General features: G+C 42.0%; 1 pseudogene; it reads right to left on the minus strand.

Moving 5' to 3' along the window:
* Positions 1-2,286: 2,286 nt before the first annotated feature.
* On the minus strand, positions 2,287-8,592 carry LOC118841541 (annotated as a pseudogene).

Consider the following 8,592-nt stretch of genomic DNA (forward strand, 5'->3'; position numbering starts at 1 on the left):
TAATTAAAAAAAGTTTTCAAAGCTATGTACTTCAAAGGTTTAATATTATGTAGAGAGCCACTACCCCTCACCCTAAAAAGCTTGTAAGGTGTAGCACTCCTCATACCTTTTACCACTTCAATGAAGGAAAAGGGGGTTTTAAGGGGCAGGGAGGTAGTTAGGTTCACAGTTTAGCTCAGTTCCTGTATAGCATAGTCCTAAATTCTACTTCGAAACCTCCCAGGGACCAAGTGCTGGCACCCTGGCTTTTCAAGGTTTTCTTGCCGAGCTAGCTGGCTCCACCATCCCACCTGCAGTCTTGGCTTCAGGGTTGCCATGACTTGAACACCCAGGTTCAGAAGGACAAACAACACAGAACAGAGATCCTCGTCCCATTTCTTGGAGCTAGGATAGCAGAGAGGTCTCAGGATGGTATGAGGCTCATACTATGGGTGAACTGTGATATTTACCCTTTGGAAGCATAGGAGATAGTGGTCAGGAAAGAAATTATCCCACTATGGTTAAGTATAAAGGTCCAATCTCTTCTGGTTATGAAACCAGTCAAAGGAGGGATCTCCCATCTTTGTGCTAGGAGAATTCTGGGAATCATGGTACTTCCATGTTAGGTGACCTGGTCAAGCCCCATTTCCCTTTTGTAATTTGCTGTCCCTGGCAAGTTGGCAAGGTTGTATTTTTAACACAGTCCCTGTCCTAAATTGAGAGCAGTTCTCTCTGCTCAATGTCCTTTTGCTTGCTCCTCCAGTATGATACAGTAAATTCCCAAAGAGCTGGTGATACAGTATTATATGCAATCCCACATGTACACATGAAGATTAGTTATTCCTCTAATGGGACTAGAGCATGTCCAGATCACCCAACAGAAGCACCCTGCTTCTCCTACCACATGGATAGGAGTGGGGGGTGTGTGTGTGGTCTCCTTTGGTTGACACAAGCAGACCAGGTTACGTCTGACCAGACACGGGTAGTCTTGAGAGCTTTCTTGCCTGGTCTTTCCTGTTGCATCCAGAGATTGAAGACCATCATTCACCCACAACTCAGGAGCCATAAATTGAACCAGGAAGTGGAAAACCTTCTCCCCATGCTCTTTTACTGTTCCTCCAAGAAATAGGTTTCATTTTGTTTGTTACTATTTTGTCTTGTTTGTCCTCCATTTTGGGTTCCAGTGGTGGTAACAACTAGACTAGGAGTTCAAACCATGGAGATGTTGGAGCCAGGCTTCCAGGTGGGATGCTGCATCTAGGCAGCCTGGCAGGGAAACCTGGAGAATCTAGGGTGCCTGGGACTCAAGCCCAAAACAGATTTTGAACTTGGAACCAGTATTGTGCTCAAAGAATTGAGTAGTGAAGTTAATTCCCTTCTCCTCCCCAAAGACTCTCATTTTGTGGGTTTGTAGCTCTAGAATGTCATTTTTTCAGATGTTTGGAGGGATTTGGGGAGAACTCAAGCATGTCCCTGTTTTCATGCTGCCATCTTGGCTCAACCCCCGCTCCCCCCCCCCCACTCTGAATTAGTGTTTTTTTCTACTGTTATGAAGTAGGGGGAACTTTTGGATAGTTGATGATATCTCAGATCATCCCCTTTTTGGCAATCAATCCATCATCTAGGGGCTGAGAGCATTTTATGAGTTATTCAGAATCCGTAGTTTTCTAGCTCTGCTGAGAAAGGAAGCCACATAGGACTAACACCTTTGGCCTAAACTAAAACCCTCTAGAACTAATCTCATTATCTCCAAAACACATGGGTCACTTTGCAGCAAGGGCCTTTGGATTTTCTCCATCCTGCTGCTCCTCCCCCTTCGAGGGAGGTGTAGTGGTAGCAGAGAAATCAAAGAAAGTTCCATGGCCTTGAATAAGCCCCGCATGGGGGGAAGGGAAATCACACTGTGTCCCAAGCACTGCTTAGCATTGCACAATTATTCAACCATTTGATCCTCTCTCCAACCCTGGGAGGTAGGTACTGTTATCCTTATAGATGAGGAAACTGAGGCAAATAGGGGTTAAGTTACCTGCCCATGATCACACGGCTATTGAGGGTCTGAGGTCATATTTGAATGTGTCTGACTCCAGGCTCTGCACTCTATCCCTCGCTGCCCCAAATCTAGGATCACCTATTTTGCATTTAAATAATCCACAAATGCTAAATCAAATAATTTTCAATGTGACTTTATTTGCATAATGTGAAAAATATACAGAGTGCAGTTATTAAGTATGAACTGGCATAAGACCGTTCGCCATGAATCTGAAAGTATCAACCTGATTCCATATCTTATTTCAAGATTTTTTTTCTTTAAGGAATGCCATTGCCTGTGATGGGATATTGAGAGGGGGAAAATGGTCCTACACTTCAACCAGAAGGAATACTACCTTCTAAGAAACAAAACAATTCTTCTATAATTCCCTGGGCTTGAGTGAGCTGGAATTGGCTCAGAGTCAGACGATAGTTGTCTAGATCTTCAAACCTATTATTTAGTGAAAGGGTGGTGTAAATGTCCTGCATGGCATGAAAAGCCAGTCGGAGCTTGTCTTGTATTTGTACACTGCTTGAGAGGCATGGACTTGAGGCATGAGGTCCATGAAGGCCAACTGTAATTTCAGAGCCATGCCATGGGACATGGCCAGAGCCAGGATTTCCAAGAGCTGCAAGAAAAAGAGAGGACAGACAGACTTTAGTAAGTATGCAGCTGTTGCCCATTTAAGCACTAATTCTAGATTTCTGAAAAAAGACCTAATTAATAATGCCCTCTGCCTTCTATCACCTCCTCTTTAATTGCTTTGGCATAGATTTAGAAGGCATACACACACACACACATAGATATCCAGTAGGCAATTGGAAATAGTTGGAACTTTTTTTTTTACACAAATCCTGGATTAGGCATACTAAGACTCCATTTAAATGCTTACTCTTTTACTCATTCCCTGTGGGATTGTGGGGAAGATATTTTATACCTCAATCTCATCTGCAAAACAAATTAGTTGAATTCTAAAGTTGTTGCCAACTACAAAAACTTCTTTAGGCTACCTTTCCTGTTAATAGTACCACCATTCTTCTAGTCACTCAGGTTCAAAAGTCATCTTTGGATTAGGGGGAAAAATTATAGCAAAAGGAAAAATCAGTTGCCAAAATCAGCTGACTTAAAGGATTTCTAGTATCTCTTCTGTTATCCTACTTCACGTCCTAGTCAGCTACTAAGTATCTGAGGGCCACTTTGAACTCAGGTCTTCCTGCCTCCAGGGCTATTGCTGTATGCACCATGCCACCTAGCTGCCCGATGCATCTTACTGTACTGTTCTGGTCCACAGCTTGAACTAGCATGATGTGCTCAGTGCTGGGACCCAGGTACTGGCATCCTACTTCTCCCCCCTCCTAGCCCCAGCTACCTGTTTGCTGTCTTCCTCATCTGCTTTGGGCTGTGTCTGAGGGTCCTGTGGAGGTCAGGTCCTTTTCTTGAGGCTTTTTCTTCCTGCCTCTCTCATAAGATCCAACTGGCCTGGGGAACTTGTGCTTGTGCAGAAGCAGCCAAGATGACTTAGATCTGGAATACTTCTTCATAATCCCTAATAAACTCAATCCTAAGCCTTATCTGTCCCTGTCTTCCTCTGTTCCTCCTGAGGGGCTTTTTTTTTGTAGTTTTGGAGCAAGATCATAACTGGGAGTCACAAAATCCAAGTTTGAATCCTGCCTCCACTTTGAGCTTTGAAAGTTAAACCTTCCTGAGGCCCTTGTCTCTTCCTTTCCTAAGTGAAAGGGATACCTCCAAGACTCCTTTCAGCTCTATATCTACAACCTTTTGATTCTAGGTCTTTTCCTTCTCTTCCTTCAGCATGTTCTGGTTTTTATGGAATCTAGCTTTCTCCTGAAGCTACATACCTTGGTGCCTTCTCCAAGGCTGACTGTTGCTCCTCTCAAACATCAGGGTTCAGGGACAACTGGGATACCACTCCTTTGCTCTCTTTCTGCCACAACCACAACCTAATATCTGCTTCCTTCAAATATCCTGGCCTTCTAGAGTCCACATTCACAAGACCTTGTCACTAAGCTACACCAGACTCAAGTTGATTTCTTAGCTATTTCTGCTGCATATTAAGGAGTGGTCACCTAGCTACAGCTTCTATCCAGAACAGGATAAAAAAAAATAAACCAAACAACTGACAAGTTTCCTAAGAGCCTTGATAATCTTATCCCTAGAATACTTTCCTTTATTCCCAACCTGACATTCTCTCTAGTTTTTCCGTCTCATTCCCAAAAAAGCAAGAAGGCAAGAGAATCTTCCTCTAGAGGCACATTGTAAAAGGCAGCTCCCTGACAACCCCTCCCCCCAAGTTCCACAATAGCTCCCACCATATTGGAAAAGTCATCATCTGGCTGCCTGGATGATACTGAAAGATCTCAGTGCCTTTCAAATCACTATGCTGAGGATTATCTTTTCTGTCCCCCTGCCTAAATTTACCCTTTTTTTTTTGTTAGGTCTAGCAGAAGTCCCTATTCTCCATGAAATCTTCCTCAAATAATCTTAAAACTTACTTTATTTTTTGCCATTTTATTTTCACATACTACATTTAGTACTTATGAAGGCTACACAAGCCATGAGTAGCTACCCTCAAGGAAGTCATAGGTATGCCTACAAAGATATACTATTGTCTATTGATACTTCAGATAGAAGGTTCACTAGAGCCTCTGAGGGATGCAGAAAGTTTCAAAGTCAGCTAGGGTAGTTAATGCATAAGTAATTGGTAACTAAAGTGCCATTAGAAGTGTTGAGGTCTGAGAATTGAGTTTACCTTGAACCCTAAAGCATGGTGCCATTTTCTTTTAATCTCCTGTGATTTGTTGGACACAATTACCCTATAGTAAGTCAGACCTATGGTCGATATAGCTGCCTTAAGGTCTTGAGTTTCATAGAGTATTATTTCCAAAGGCTCTGTAATCCAAGACTTCCTGAAGATTCCAGCTTTTGACATGTTTAATGTTATGTTAGGAACATGCCATGTTGTCTACCAATTCATCTTAACCTATTCTTGTGATCTGTTAAAATATACATTGGCTTCAGGTCTTACATATTGGCCAACACCATTCTTCTAGTTACCCTCAATTTTCAGCCTGGTTGTTGTTCCAACTTCCTCATTCTCCCCCCCCCCCCCCCCCGCCCCAGTCCTATATCCAGTTGTAGAGTCTTATTGATTCCATATCTTCCATCTGTTCCCTTCTTTCTACTTATATGGCCCCCACCCTGCTTCAGACCCTTGTTGCCTTACCCAGACTATCATCTAGATTCCTGGCCCCTCATCTATTTCTGATTAGTTGCCACAAGGTCTGAAAGCAATCTTTCTAAAGTAGTAGCCTGTCATATCCTTACCTGAGAACTTTCCACAGTTTCCTGTTGCCTCTGTCATTTTTTACAATCCATTTTCTATTTAGTTTTCTAGGTTTATTTTCACTTTCCCTCTCTCCTTTTATAGGTTCAGTTCCAGCCAAGCTACCTACTTGCTGTTCCCCCAAACTTGAGAGATTCCTACCTTCAAATAAGATTGACCACTTACATGTCTAGAACATACTTTCATCTCTATGTCATGAGAGTCCCTGCTTGACTTCAAGGTTTAGTTCTTGTATTATTCTCCTATGGTAGATCTTTCTGGATCCCCCAATTGGATTGAGTTTATCATGGATTATGAAGAAGTATTCCAGATCTAAGTCATCTTGGCTGCTTCTGCACAAGCACAAGTTCCCCAGGCCAGGCGCATCTTATGAGAGTTCTCACTAGCCTCCAATATTTACATGGTAAAGTTTTCCTAGTTGAATGCTCCTTGAAGCTTGAGGCAATTGGGCATTTGCAATACATAGGAGCAACACTAAACAAATGTTCTTGAGGTCACCCATCCGATCTACAAAGAGATATCAATTTGACATTAATTTTCCATGTGCCTGTAAGTCTGATACCTTTGTATTGCCATCGACATTTTCGAACAGCCTCCTACTCCACTTGATCCACAGCTCAAATAGGGCCTTATGGCAATTCTGCCCATCCTCAGAATCTTGCTTTCTTTGATAAGCCTGGTGGAACAAAGCATTTGGAAAGCTTGAAGATATAGGTCTGCCTTGTAACAGTGTTCTTCAGAACTGAGGCATGCTGCATTTATTAATGAGTCAGCAATTTATAATTCCTTCCCTATAGTTGGAGACCATCCTCTTATACATGCCATAAAAAGATAATTGCCGCAATGGAAAGGCTAGCATGGCTTAAGTGGAATCTAGAAGATTGCTTCTACCACTTTACCATCCCCCCCAATCACCCACACATACCACCACCCCTGCACCTCCTGGTCTACCTTGTTAGGTGGGTAAAGACCTGGCAGTGCAGCATAACAAATAAGGTCAGTATCCATCAAAGCTTGTACCCCCTTGTACAATCTTGGGCAGTATTGAGAGGCAATGTCCCCAACATAGGGTTTAAGCCCTGGCCAGAATCAAATGATTCTAATATGATCATTCTGGGCATTATACTTTAAGAACAACACTGATGGAATAGAGATCAAAAGAACATTCAGAATGTTGACAGGCCTTAAGACCATGTCAGATGAATAGACAATGATTAGTCAAGAGAAAGGAAGACTTTAAAGTCCTTGAATGAGCTAGCCTGTACTGGAGGTTAGGGTTTTTTTTTTTTTTGGTTTGTTTATCTACTGCTCCTAGTAGGAAGAATGGGGGGTGGGGGAGGTAGACTTAGATTATACATAAAGGAATTGTGTAGGGAGTGAGTGGGGGCAACTTACCAAATTATAATGCGCTGCCTTAAGAAATAATGACTGGGTTCTTCTTTACTAGGTCATTAAACACAAGTTGGGTGACTGCTTGTTAAATGACAAGGGACTAAATGGCTCTATATGACTTTTTATGCTAAATGGCTAAATGGTCCTTCCAACTTAGATTCTTTAAAAATGGTCTTAGAAAGGAACTGGTTGGTGTTAGAAGTAGCTTAGAGCATACAAAATCTTACCCATTCAATTGCTTCATAGAGAAGGTACAAGAGTTTTCTGATGTTGTTCTTGGCACCTCTGATATTTTCCAATGCATGCTTATATGCCTGGCGCTGGAGGTGGCTTGGCAGAGAACCTAGTGATGTGAAGTAGGCTGTGCCTTTTGAAGACATGTCTCCAAAATAACCTCCGTCTTCCTCTGAAGCTTCTTGGATAGTAGCTATTTTGAATGTTTAAAAAAGCATTAATAATTCTACTTGAACATACTTAGTTAACATTTACTAAGCACCTATTATATGCCAGGCAACGTGCCAAAGGCTGGGAGTACAAGAGGCAGCAAGACTGTCCCTGCCCTCAGTCTAATGGGGGAGGCAACATGCAAACAAATATATGCAAATCAAGCTATATGCAGGGTAAATAGGGCGTAATTAACAGAGGGAGGCATTCGAATTAAGAGGGGCTAAAGACCAGTAGTGAGCCAATCTTAGAGACCTTGACAATCCATAGGATATTCCCTTTGCTTCTGTTGTGAGGAAAGCTAAACTATGCTATGTGACCAATCCATCAGGACATCCCGTTTTCCTTAAACCAAAGCATCAGGCACTAGAATCATAAAACAGCATCAGATTCTTATTCAGAGCTGAATATGTAACAGTCATAAGACTGCTGTACTCTTAAAAATAAACTTACATGCAAGTGATTAGTAGCAACTTTACATATAAAGGAGGCTAGATGACTAAGTCATAGGGTACATCATGAAACAGTCTAATCAGAAATTAGCCAGACTGTTTTACACTCCAATGCAGAACTGAATAAGGGAGAAGACCAGAGGAATTGTGTGTAGCTGGATAGTCACTGACCCTCATTTGGTGAGAGTGGGAAGTATTTGTCCACAGTCATTTTTAATTCTTCTAGTGGTTTTTTCTCCTCTTGGATTTCAGACCAGATTTTCTCTTCATCAGACACAGACCTTGTGCTCACATTACTGAGGCTTATGGCATCGTCCTTGCTCGAGTAACCACTACTGGCATTCATCAATGAATCACTTTCTTTTGATGGTTGAGCTTTGTCAGGTATGATCTCTTTAGATGAAGGTGGTATCTAGAAAGAGAAACAAATTTATAATGCCTTAGGCTCATGTTATGGTACCAGCCTTTTCAGCTTTTTAATATCCCCAAACATGTACTAGTAAATATTAGGTTCCAACCAAACTAGATTTTTGGGTTTTATTAGGTTACATGTTGTCTCACCTTTCTTGATGTATGTGACCATTGCCAACACCATTCTTCTAGTTACCCTCAATTTTTAGCCTGGTCGTTGTTCCAACTTCCTCATTCTTCCCCCTCCCCAGTCCTATATCCAGTTGTAGAGTCTTATTGATTCCATATCTTCCATCTGTTCCCTTCTTTCTACTTATATGGCCCCCACCCTGCTTCAGACCCTTGTTACCTTACCCAGACTATCATGCTAGCCTCTCATCTAGATTCCTGGCTCCTTGTCTATTTCTCTGACTAGTTGCCACAAGGTATGAAAGCAATCTTTCTAAAGCAGAAGCCCGTCATGTCCTTACCTGAGAACTTTCCACACTTTCCAGTTTCCTCTGTGATTTTTTACAATCCAT

Source organism: Trichosurus vulpecula, chromosome 1 (genome assembly GCF_011100635.1).
Source record: "Trichosurus vulpecula isolate mTriVul1 chromosome 1, mTriVul1.pri, whole genome shotgun sequence".
NCBI lineage: Eukaryota > Metazoa > Chordata > Mammalia > Diprotodontia > Phalangeridae > Trichosurus > Trichosurus vulpecula.